This window comes from Lissotriton vulgaris, chromosome 8 (genome assembly GCF_964263255.1).
Source record: "Lissotriton vulgaris chromosome 8, aLisVul1.2, whole genome shotgun sequence".
Taxonomy (NCBI): Eukaryota; Metazoa; Chordata; class Amphibia; order Caudata; family Salamandridae; genus Lissotriton; species Lissotriton vulgaris.
Window position 1 is genome coordinate 1,546,250,640 of NC_141696.1, and position 13,270 is coordinate 1,546,263,909.

Consider the following 13,270-nt stretch of genomic DNA (forward strand, 5'->3'; position numbering starts at 1 on the left):
ACCAGTCCCTGAAAACATACAGAGCCAACACCATTTCCAAGTTGACAGTGTATTCATTGTGAAATTTGGTCCCCGACTTTGGATCGACCCATTAGAAAACAGGGAGGACATTTGTAGTTGGGAACCACTGAGAATTGAAATATATGAAGCTTTGTCTTGATCTGTCCACATTGTGGTATTTTGTGGCGCTTAATTTATTTTTGTTGTATGTATGTTTTTCATTAACATTGAAGGAATGATCTTTGAACTGTGGAGACTTAAACCCCATTATATTGTTCTGTGGAAGCTGGTTGAAATCTTTCCAAATCCACAGAAGCACGATGACACATTTTTTTTTTTCAGAACCCGTTCACAACCAGGGCACACAGATGAAGAACATCTACTTCATCGGGACGTGTGGTTGATAGAGATAAAGGATCAGCATATACAACAGATACATGAGTACTGTTTTGTATCGTACTCCCAATTGTTAAAAAGCTTTATTTAATTATAAATGTTATTGTATCCATGTGGGTTGTGTTATGCCATTGTTACAGGGTAACCAGTTTGGGTGTCCTAATTCCCTCGTCTTCCTTAATAACACAGAACTCAGGAATGCAGAACAGGGCATTTTATTGTTCAGTGGTAAGTTAGTAAGTCCCAATACGTCTTGGGATCAGAAACAAAGTAAGAACAGAGAGAGTTGTGGTAGAGGAGAGATTGCAGTTGTTGGTCACAGTCTTCAGTGGCATAAAACGGTTGTCACAGTTGCCCCTTGCTTCTTGCTGATGCGCGTCGGGGCAGTCTTCCACCTTAAAAACAGAGGAACCGGCAAAGAAAACAGGGAAATAGGGTCAGGATATGATTCTACTGGCCATCAAAAGAAAAGAAAATAAGGGGAGGACTTTGTGTGCATCCTTCACCAGTATCCTGTTTGGTGCTGTGCTTTAGTGAGGGAACAATTTGGTGACTTTATGACGGTGCAGCCCGAAAACCCGCACACCAACCTTTTAAAGAAGATAAGCGCTTGTAGTGCACTTGCCTAGACCCATGACCCGCCAGGCCATGAGGAGAGGAGTCGCAGCCTCCTCTTTCCTCAGGGAGTACTGGACTCGCTCGTGATGCTCCCTCAGCGGACTCTAGCATTGCCCTTGTTCACTTCGCGGGGAGAGGCACCGTTGTCCTCCACTTCGTCCGTATTCTCCCAAAGTGGATTGGTCTGCTGTTTGCTCCTGAGCTCCTCCGTCTGTATTCCTCCCCGTTCTGCTGCTTGCGGCGGCTTCTTAAACGTCTCCATCCCTCCTTCTCAGTTCTGGTCTGAGGTGTTCATCCTCTGGACTCCGACGGAGGGTCTAGACCGCTAACCTCACTTCCAGGATTGTGAGAGACGGCCACCATGTTGGAATCCTATGGGATTTTTGTTGCGACAGCCTCCACTTGATCACAGCCGTAGTGCGGGGAGTCACAAACAGCGCGTTTCATATTTATGTGATGAATGATTGGTATTAATCCATGAGGATATCAAATTCTATGTGTCTTATGTTGACATGCAGTAACAGAGCATTTACATATATGTGACATTTAAGTTTTGTGTGACATTTAAATCGTGGTTGTACCTATATAGGGAGTGGAGGTTTTACATTACAGATAGGACAAATTTGATTATGTGTGGTGAGTGGGTGATATCTGTTTGAGGGTGTGAGATTATCTCTTCAAGGGAAGTTTTTTCTACTGGTTTGGTAGTGCCCTGGCTCCTTGTTGTGAGGGCCCCTCTCATTATCTCTCACCTACCATCAGCCATCATGTCATCTCGATTCAGTGCTAGCTAGGCTGGTTTAGCACTTGTGATCAACATTGCTTGTGCAGAGGAGCAGTGTTTAATCTCCCTGTGACCTGCCCGAGTTTAGCTGACAAGCTTCAGAGGAATGGGAGAAAAGTAGACTGTGCTGGTTTCTGTTCAGGAGGACTCTGTAATGACCACAAGTGTGTCAGACTATGGCCTACTGTTCCTTGGCAATATTGAAGCTTCAGGGAACCCCCAATTGCCTGCTACCTCAGTTGGCCGGTAGACTGAGGTGAAGTGGAGAGTTGAGGCGAGCACTACCTGCGGACAGTGGCTCTTGGCCTGTGTACCGTGACAGTGTAAGTCATCTGAGGAGTGACTGGTGCTAGTTTGAAAAGTTGTCTGCTGTGTGGATACTTTCTCCCCGCAGTTGATGAAAGTTTTCTGGCTTAGGTGGACCTTCAGTACAGGGATGTGGAATTCCTACAGCCTGACGCCCAGGACATATTGTTTTGGGGTCAAGGGCAACAAGTTTTTATAAGTATTTTGTCCTTGGGAAAAGTAGGCCCAAGCTCCTGCAGCACACACCCTGTGCCTGCCAGTATGCAGTACCACAATCTGGATCAGGTAAGGGAACCGTCTGCAGTTAAGGTAATATTTGTATCCATATGTTAATGCTGTTCAGACTTGTATTTATGGTTCAGTAATACATAGTCTTTATTATTAGGGTGAATGCTCCAAGTAAATGTTGTGTGCTTTGACAGCACTACTGACAGTGGTTCCAGTATAAAAAGGTGTATACATGATTTCAAAGTGTGGCTATATGAGGCTATGTATGTAAGTTAGTACGTTTGCACAGACTCAAAAGGACATTCTAACACTGGAACTATTGCTTACCACTACCTTCAGCCCCAGTATGTAGATCAGCGGAAACGTGGCAACATAAGGGGATTGCAAGTATTCAAACACTACTACGGTTTTAACCCTGGCATAATCACAGAGGCTATATCAGATCTCTTATATAATGAGATTGCTGCCATAATTTGTGACCACACTACATGGCCCCAAAGGGACACGTGGATTTTGTTACAGGACAAGTAGATTTATGAAGCAACCTGCCCCATGGACAAGTAGATATTTTATAAATTATTATTATTGTGGTCTGGGAGTGTAAGTTGGTATAGTCTGGTGCTGACAGCTCTTGGCACCCTGTAACCCTCTGTTTCTACTTTGGATGAACTTGAAATCTTTAGCTATTGGGGTCCCTTTTCACAGGACTTAAGGCCAACCTCCTGTGTTCAGAGAGATGCACACACCATGGTCATCACATGTGACGCATTCGTGTTGGCAGGGCAGAGGACTAGTATCACTTGTTTCCTGTTATACTTCTAGCAAGCCAGCCTCTCATCCCCTCTATGTTCTCTACAACCGGCAAAATGCACCTTGTGGCGTTAGTATCCCACAGTATGCATGGGAGACATTTGTTGAGAGAGACAGTCACACATTTTTTTTCAATAACAAATTTTATTTGGTTATTCTGCAATATGTGGGGGGTCGCAGCCCCATCATGGCCTGAGAGATGTACTTTTAGCTTGTGTTAATAACCATATTTCTGATATATAACAACACCCACCGAACATGTAGGTGACAAACGAAAAACTTATAGACAGGTTCCAGTCTCCATATTCGTACAAGCGGTCTATTTGTCATAATGTGCCACATTAAACATATACATAAACATATTTTTGAACTTTTAGCAGGGATATACCAGCACATAAAAACAAAGCGATTCAATCTCAGCTCGGGCAAGGGGGGGGGGGGGGGAGATCGATACCACAATAGTCTGCCCATCGAATCCAGATTTTGAGATGTTTAGCGGGGCATCCTCAGGCTTCAAAAACAGCAATCTCAGCCCCTGTATATTTATCTAGTTCAGTTTTCCATTTGCCCAAGGTCAGGGGTGATGTTGCCTTCCACACTTGCGGTATGTCCCTCTTGGCCACTGTGAGTGCTAAAAATAAGAGGTACTGCTTATACCTATTCCCCCCAATGTTCTCTGTAGAATGTAACAAGAAAAGGCGAGGGTCGAAATGAAGATCCTATGATAGCCGTTATCACAAAAGAAAGGCTAGATAAGGTCTGTACACAGGACTGAACTTCTCAGAGTAGTGAGAATGAAAGGATGAAACAAGAGTTAGATATGAGTGTGCAAATGAAAGGAAATGAATCCCATCAGCCCACCCATATGGCGGAGCCTCGTCATCTGGGATTAGTTGAAGGGTCCTTGTCCAGATAAGGAGACACACCTGGTAAATTGTGTGTTTACTCCAATTCTCCAGGACCACCCAGGCGGATCCAACCTCAAATACAGAGAGTGAGTAGAATGGTGTGAGAAAACAAGAAAGATTTGCAGTGCAACCAAATATGTGTAAACAAAAAAAGGTAATGTGGGCTAAAATTGGCTACCATGATATAGGGAACATTTTTATTGGGAGATAAATCATGGGGTCAAGGTTAAAAATGGAGTGTAAGACAGGCACCGAGGAGGGGGGGGCGCGGGGGGAATGATGGATTCCCAGTAGATTTTTACAAAGTTTTTGCCCCTGAGCTCCCTTCCTTCTTGGTCAGCCTTTTTAACGTTTTCCGTGATGCGGGCTCTAAAACCCCAACAGTGGCAATGACAGAGGTAGTGGTTATACTGAAGCCCAGGAAAGATCAGTTTGAGTGCGCCTAATACCGTCCGATTTCTTTATTAAATGTTGAACTAAAGATATTCACTAGTATACTGGCGGCACAGCTGGCTCCACACAAGCAAGGCCTGGTGGACCAAGACCAGTCAGGCTTTATCCCCGAACGCAGCTGTAGCGAAGGAACAAGGCGACTTTGTCACTTACTGGACATAACCCAGCGCACCCAACAACCTACGTTACTTGTTATTGGTTGACGCCAAAAAAGGCGTTTGACTGGGTTCACTGGCCATACCTGAGGCACGTCCTGGGCAGGTTTGAGATTGGGAAACGCTTCCAAAGATGGGTGCAGTGTATATACCAGGCGCCGTAAGCGCATATTAAAGTGAATGGGATAGCTTTCCGACCAGTGGGCATGGGACGGGGGATTCGGCAGGGGTGTCTACTCTCCCCCTTACTCTTCGCACTCTATATGGAGCCATTTGCCGAGAGGGTCCAACAACTCTAGATGATCACAACGATCAGTATGGGAGACAGGGAGCACCAAATATCACTATATGCGGATCATGTGGTGTTATTACACCGCCGTTTGAGCGGGACCTTAGCTGCTGCATACCGCCGATTCCACAGCCATCTTGGGGTAGGCTGGGACACTCCAGGGGCGCCATTTTAGTCAGCGCTTCAGTGTCCCAGGCAGACTCACGAACCGCTATATAATCCTGCAATGGAAACGCGCAGCGGTGACGCGCAGCGGGTGCGCCGGAAGCGCGCCAGAGTCCAGCCCGTCTGTGCCCGTCCGGGCCCAGGCGGGCTTAGGGCCAGAACCCTTGCTAAATTCATTAGGGCTCAGTATTACTTATACCCGCGATGATCTTATATCACTACGCCCCCTAAAAAACCACCTGCAACTACATGTACAGAGGAGCTAAACCTTTCTCCTATTGTGAGGTATGCTGCTCGTCCCAGCCATCTATGGCAAAGAGTTCCCTGCAAATGGCTTTGCTGAATTGTAGATCCCTCCCGAGGCACTCCTTAGAGATTAATTTTCTCATACAGGATCATAATTTAGATATCCTGTTTCTAACGGAAACGTGGCTCACATCAAGCTCAGGGGTGGACATTGTACGAGCCCTCCCCCCAGGCTTTTTAATATACTCTCAGAATAGGCCAGTGGGTCGAGGAGGTGGCATTGCCATATTATATAGGGATTCATTTGTGTGTAGGGCACAGAATAGCGGGGTGTTGGACTGCGAGAGCTGTAAGTTCTCTTTGCAGATTTCACCTACGGTTTCCGTGTCAGGTCTATTGGTGTACCATCCACCAGGGTGCACCGGAAATTTTGTCAGCTCTCTGATGGAAACCGTCACGGTTTTGGCATCCACTACTATCAATTTTATGATGCTGGGAGATTTTAATCTTCATTTTAATGACCCGGCGGACCTGTCGGCGGCAGACCTACAATGTGACCTTAAGGCCTATGAGGTAGGCTTGATTAACTCGGGAGCAACACATAATAAGGGCCATTTGCTTGACCCGATCTTTTCTAACATGTCCCTTTTGAAAGCCAAGCCTCCATATCCACTCCCGTGGTCGGACCATTTCTTGATTCCTTTCACCTGGCAAATTGAGGCCATGACTACATCCTTTCCTAGTGTTCGCACCTTGGAAAGAGCTTGGTCCAGGTTGTCGGTCGAGAATTGGGTCCCTAAACTCGAATGTTCGCGTCCCCCCCCAGCTCTGGACCCAGTATTGGCAGATGCGAACCTTAGCATCTGGTTAACCAGCTCACTCGATTCTATCCTCTCTAAAAGAACAGTTGCAAAAAGGGACAAGAGAATGGGCTCTGCCCCTTCGTATACGCTCAAGCTGAGAACTCTTAGGATGGGCTGTAAGAAGCTTGAGCGCGCCTGGAGGAAGGACTGGGACGAATCTAATAGAATTGAATATCGCTCTGCGATAAGGGCGTATAAACTTGCTCTTCGCCGTACTAAAGCACAATTCTTTGATGAAAGAATTAAAAACTCCTCGAACTCCTCCAGAGAAACCTTCTTAGTGGTTAAGGAACTACTGAGAGTTCCCGGGCCTCCTCCAGCCCATGATAATCCAGGAGACAAATGTAGGGATCTAGCGAATTATTTTCATACCAAAATAGAGAACATTTTTAGTGCCCTGCCCCAGATTGACCAAAGAGTAGAGGCTAGCAGTGAGTCAGCTGGAGCCCCCGTCCATTTGGAAGCTTTTGGACCAGTATCTGTGGACGAGGTCCTTAAGGTACTGGTCACTATTAAGAGCGGTTCCCCTAGTGACCCAGTCCCTATGAGGATCTTGAAACAGGTAGGATCCACTATTGCTAACCCTGAGACCGACTTAATCAATGCATCTTTTGCATGCGGTCTGGTTCCATTGAGTTGGAAGGGAGCAGTTGTGAAAGCTCTCCTGAAAAAGCCTCACCTAGACCCATTAGACCTGGCGAATTACAGGCCTATTTCTTTGCTTCCAGGACTCAGTAAAATCGCGGAAAGATTGGTGAATTTACATCTATCACACTTTCTTGAGTCCAATGGCTTGCTGAGAAATTCGCAAACAGGCTTTCGGCCAGGACAGGGTACTGACACCACTCTTCTGGCAGTCGTTGAGGAAGCCAGAAGCATCTTGGATTCGGGAGGATCAGTGGCAGTGATCCTCCTGGATCTCAGTGCGGCTTTCGACACTGTTAATCATCAAGTGTTAACTCAACGGCTGTCAGATGTAGGGGTGAAAGGGACGGCTTTGAAATGGCTTAAGTCATTTCTTAGCGACCGGACTTACCAGGTGTGGGAAGGTAGCGCACGATAAGCGTCAATCCCCCTCCATTGTGGTGTGCCACAAGGCTCTTCCTTAAGCCCCACATTCTTTAATGTGTATATGGCCCCCTTGGAGGATGTGGTTACCCCGTTTGGTATCAAAATCGTGAGCTACGCTGATGATACTCAGCTGGTGGCCGCCTTATCCCAGATTGCTAAAAGTCCAGACACGCTGCATTCCTGCATGTCCAAAGTCTACACCTGGATGTGTGAATCAGCATTGAAGCTGAACGGCTCAACGACCGAAATAATGCTTAAAGGTTCTTCACTCCCCCCGACTATCTGGCCCAGTTGTTTGGGTGAGCTCCCGAGTCCAAAGGAGGAGATTAAGAGTCTTGGAGTTTGGCTGGAACAAGACCTCTCTTTTAGGACCCAGGCGAAAAAAATGGCGGGAGTTTGTTTTGGTCTTTTCCGCTCAGTCCGGAAAGTCTTGCCCCTCCTCCCACAGCCATCTTAGAAGCTGCTCATTCAGGGGCTGATCGTATCAAGATTGGATTATAGCAATGCTACCTTTCTTGGTGCCCCTGAAGCAACGTTCAACAAACTCCAACAGATTCAAAACGCTGCAGTGCGGCTTCTTAAGAGCATCCCAGTGACGTGCTCAGCTAAACTCGCATTGAAGGCACTGCATTGGCTGCCGGTGCGCGAAAGGGTCAAATTTAAGTCCCTCTGTATTGCGCATAAAATTCTGCAGGATAAGGGACCTCCTATCCTGAAGAATTTAGTTGTACCCTATAAGGCCAATAGAGCCTTGCGCTCAGATCAGAAACATCTGCTCAAAACTCCTAAAGTTAAAAAGGCACGTACGGGGGGGAGAAGATTCTCAGTGAATATAGCGACTCTTTGGAATTCACTCCCCCTGAGTCTGCGTTCAGAGACTTGTCTTCTCCGATTTCGCAAACTCCTTAAAACACACCTCTTTCCTAACTGATGCCTCTGAGTACGCTTGACTGCTACCTTTCTGTTGTTCTGGAACAAGCGCTGGGATGCTCGAGGGTAACTATGCGCTATATAAAACTCGAAATAAATTATTCTTCACGCAGCCAACGATGTCCCTTCCTCCCCTGTTGGAGGAATTCACAACATTCAGTGAGGTCTCGGGCTTCAAAATCAACCAAAAAAATGCAGGCTCTTAACCTTACCCTCCCCTGCGCGATGCAGGAGCAACAGACAGGACTTTCTTTTCGCAGTGTCACAAGGAGGTGTCCTTTACTTAGGGCTACGGATATTTCCCACAGTGGAAAGGACGGTTAAGGCCAACTATTCTGCCTTACTAGACGAGAGAGCATAATATATACAGGCGGTCAGAGGTTGCCAGTGACCACCACGATCAATCAGTGCCACTGCAAGTGCTGGCCTTTTTTCTCAGAGGCTTGTTTTAGATCCCATATATGAATCCAGAGAACCTTATGATGAGTTGCACAAGGGAAAATATTTTCAAAGGTATTCAGCAATGTCACAATTTGAAACATTCAAGAGATATGGAGTCATTGGGATTCAAAGCTGTTATAACAGAAATGGCCAAAGCATCAATAGACATGTCCTGGGACACCAAACAGGACGATTTAGCTATGTTTTATTGATTTGTATTTGCAGTGTTTTCATAAGCCAGCCATTGCTGTCTGAAACGAGTTATATAGTGCCTGGTGATCAATAACACTTGCGATGCCATACATATAATGAGCAACATAACACTCATAACTCCCCACCTCAAGTTCAGATCCACTGACCTTTAACTCATTTTTCTTGATCCTTGTTCTGGGCTTCAACAGAAATATGTTTAGGAGGCATCACATCCAGAGACAAAGCTGGTCTCTCTATAGCAGATATTAATGGGGCTCTAGTACAGGGTTAACAGAGGAGTCCTTGTCACTAGTGTACCTTCGTTTCTTAGTCAAAGCTTTCAGTCAGGACAAAAGTGCTGGTTCAGCTGACTAACACCAAATACAATAACACAACTGAAAGAAAACAATGAATTACAAAACTAAACTCAAGGACTTAAAGGGTTCCTGTTACACCAAAGCATTTGGTACCTGGAGCTAAAGAGCGGAGTTTTGCTATTCTTTTCCTGGCTGCCAGCTAAATACAAGTTGCGGTCATAAGGTCACCATGGAGGTAAACTAAAATGGCTCCTTTGTTTACTAGATTGGGGTTAATGTATCGAATATATAACGCAGTGAACAAACAACAGTGACACTATTTTTATCATCCCGGGTGAATCATGTTCCTGTGTGTAGACAGTATTGCCACCTGGCCAGTGCTTCAACCAGGATGACCAGTTTTATCATTTCAAAGGCAGTACAAAACTTGGACATTTGTAAAATCAGTATTGTTCCCCTTTCAAGCAAATTTGTGGAACGTTGATTACACAATTATATTCCATCAAACACATCCCAAACTGCTCTTTAACAAATATTAGTGCAAATAGAGGCAGAATTCAGCTCTTGGCCTGTCCACATTTGTAAAGTGCGAACTTATCAAACTTTAGAGTATCCAAGCTCTGGGGGCCGCCAGGGAGATGCAGTGAGCTGTCAGCTGTTCTTCCACACCTCTTCCTATCACAGTACAACAGGGTCAGCATTGTTCACGGGTAAAGGCAGAACTCTGATCCGGTCTAATTTTATGACTCTAAAATATCTCTTTTTTTGCCGTTTTAATTTTTAGCCTGTCCTGCCAAGTATCACGAGTTAGACTAACGCATTTCAGTGTGGTGATGAGCATCACCGCACTGAAATGCATTGTTATGCATTTAAAGTGTCTCAACTGCAGCTGGGGGGCTTCTATTTAGCACCTCCACTGACACTGTCAAAGAAAGCTCTTAGCTTGGGGGGCTGCTGGTTATTCTTGTTGCGACAAACTTGAGGGGGCTGGCTCAGCTCACGGCTAGCTACAATGTTGAACGCAATACCGCGCATTCACTGATGTCATGAGCTTGCCCCATGATTCAATTTGCCCGATCACCATAGGAGCCATGGGAGGGCACGGCTGCACTGCTTCAGTTTCAGTTGTTTGGCAGCCAGCGCACTTTGGGCCTGCCGCTTCAGCTTTAAGCACATGGCCCGGCCGGCGTAATGATTCGGCCGTGGTGCTGCATCAGCATGACTGCCTCAGGTGCCGCCTGCAATCCAGTGTAGCCAGTTCTGCCAAATGCCACGAGAGTCGGAGACGAGTGTCCGATCTGGACTGTGGCCACATCTCTGTCTGGGACTGTGCAATTGTTGCAGCTGGCCCGTGTTATGTCCAAGTATCGTCAATGGGGCTCTGCGCTGACCAGTAAATGAAGTGTCACACACTGTTTCTTCTTGTATTCCAACTGTAATTTACTTGAGGGAGTGCGTTATTCAGCCTGTGTACAGTTACATATAGCAGCTCTGTATGTAGTCTGCACAAACAAGTTGAATTCACCCGCAAAAAGAAAGTCAGTGCAGCACTGCAGCAGAAAATAAAGCACTCCAATCGACTGTTACATTATGCACTATTCTGGCCTGTCAGAGAAGGGTCGACTCGAGTCAGTCTTGATTGGAACTTACGAGTTAAAGGTCACATTATGCCCTCAATGCCTAATTATCGTGCACATCAAGCTGTACCTGCCTCTGTGAGTAAGTGAAACCTTAAGGTCATTTTCATATGTCCGAACTGGCAGGCAGTTTGGCCCATTGGCGGCAGTGGCACCTTTATTTGTCTGACCGTAGCCCGGGTAACATCCTGATGCGCAGTGTTGGCCAACTGCATGTTAAGCAGTTTAATAGGGATAACTCGACTGTATTGGAGGTCTTTAGCCGAGTTATTAGGGTCTTGTTTGCTGGTGCACAGCCTTATCCCCCAGCACCACCAAGGTCACAGGTGTACAGGAGAGAGATTGTGGGCTTTCCTATGTGTCCGCAAACATGCAGGGAGCTCAGGGGTGCTATCCTCTCCGTTGTCCAGCAGGCCGGCTCAGGTCTTTAGCAACGACGTTCAGCTGCAATTTTATTAGCGCTGCCCTGGCCTTAGAACATCAATTCGAGCAGGGTGGGGCCACCAAGCCATTGCCTTCACACTCCTGGGGCCAAAGGGGGCACCCCCAAGGTGTTGTGAAGGCAATGGCTTGGTGGCCCCACCCTATTGTGAAGCGCTCTGACACCTTCGGGTAAAGTCCGCGCTATATAAAATTGCATAAATAAAATAAATAAATTGTAAGATCTTCTTAGAGTTTCTCGGTCTAATTTCTGAAATTTGTATATTTCCCTCGTATAAATTGCTTGTTTTTTTCCCTCGCAAGAAAGCGTAAAATATCACCTATAGCAATCTGAAACCCTGGCAGCTATGTTTAGCACGTACTGGGCTGGAAGACATTGGAGCACTTCAACTGCGCACAAGTTACATTACACACCGACACATTCGTTGATAGACGGGGGGATTGATTGCGCAGAATCAATTCACACACTCTCACTCACTTGTTCTGGCTTCCTGCCCCTATTCCTCCGGTCCTTTCTTTGTCATTTTTTCCGCGTGAACTGAGACCCGAGAGCGGCTCCGAGGAAGGACGAGGAACAGCATCGACGGCAGAGCGGGATGGAGACGGGGCGAGTGCGCAGGCGCGGACAAGATATATTATAAGTGCGCATGCTCGGAGAAGAAACACTGCTTTCGCGCATGCTCAGACGGAGGCTACCTTCTTGACTGTGTCATGCGCAGTAGGAGGCGGCCTCTTACCTGGCCAAGTGTGTTTATTTTGTAGTTTGTACCTCGATCTGGACCCGGTAGAATCGGGCGCTCCACACGAGCATCAGGTGAATCACAGACGGGAACGTTCACTTTTAGGCTTGAGCTATTAAATGATTTGCCAATAATCCGACTCTAGAGCCCTATTGCTCAGCATTTAAGTCGGCAGGTTTGGTAGTTACGCCACATCCTCTCCCCCAATTGGGGCTGTTGTGTGTGCTTCTGGAAGTGCGACAGTTTGTCTAAAACACCTGAAAGCCATGTTAATACAACAGTTTTGCCCTTGTTTCCTTTAAAAGTATTTTATGACTGACTTGAACTTGAATTCTATTGACAAATTTATATTTTTTGCAATAAATTTACATTTAAAAAGTACGGGTTTTTGATGATATTTTTATAGCTGTGTTGGTATGAAAATACTGCCCAGGCTGGAGGAGGTAACAAACAGGGCTAGGGGTAGCAGCTGCTAACCCTTGTGATCCTATGTTGGGTGGGACTCTGTGAACTATGTTCTCAACCATCAGGCCTCCCTGGAGTGGGAATTAAAATTGTTTACCCCTCCGCTATCCAACACTTTGCCTGCTGTTGCATTCACTGGAGGGGGAGTACAATTGTTTCCCCTCCGCTATCCAACACTTTTCCTACTGTTGCTTTCACTGGAGTGGGAATAGTAATTGTTACCCCTCCACTATCCAACACTTTCCCTGCTGTTGTACTCATTGGAGTTGAAATAGTAAATGTAATTATTTTGCTATCCAACTTTCCCTACTGTTGCACTGATTGTATTGGGAAATATAAGTTGACATATTTTTTAATAGTTTAATGTTTTAATTTAGTATACAATGTTGTTTTTTATATTATTGAGACATATATATATTTTATTTTTAAATACTTTTAAAGTTTTAAAATAAATTAAAGATAATAGTTTATGAATTATTTTAACGTAAATATATATATGTATAAATTATTATGTTTATGTGTTTATCTTTTTTAATTACGTTTATTTTGTTAAAATGTATATTAAATTGTATTTATTTTGTTAAACTGAATATTAATATTTAATATATAGTATTTTATATATATATTTAAATCGATATTTTTTACATCTATATTTTTTTACATCAATATTTTTGATTCAATATTTTTTTTACTTACCTGTGTAGGTATGCATATTTTTCAATATTTTGAACATCAATATTTTTGTCATCGATATTTTATCAGTGAACCGGCATATGTGTCACTTGAATCTCCCTTTTCATCCCATGAGAGGGGAA

General features: G+C 45.2%; 1 protein-coding gene across 2 annotated transcripts in view; it reads right to left on the reverse strand.

Annotated features, from left to right (window-relative positions):
* The window catches only part of LOC147700335 (uncharacterized), a 209,067-nt gene that overhangs the window by 10,542 nt on the left and 185,255 nt on the right, over window positions 1–13,270 (reverse strand). Inside the window, exon 1 of one of the 2 annotated variants that reach the window (XR_015299400.1) lies at window positions 11,729–11,877. The exons of the other annotated variant lie outside the window; for it this stretch is intronic. The gene's annotated coding sequence lies outside the window, so the exon portion shown is untranslated. Of the gene's footprint in view, window positions 1–11,728; window positions 11,878–13,270 lie in introns of those variants that run through there. 2 annotated transcript variants of the gene reach the window in all.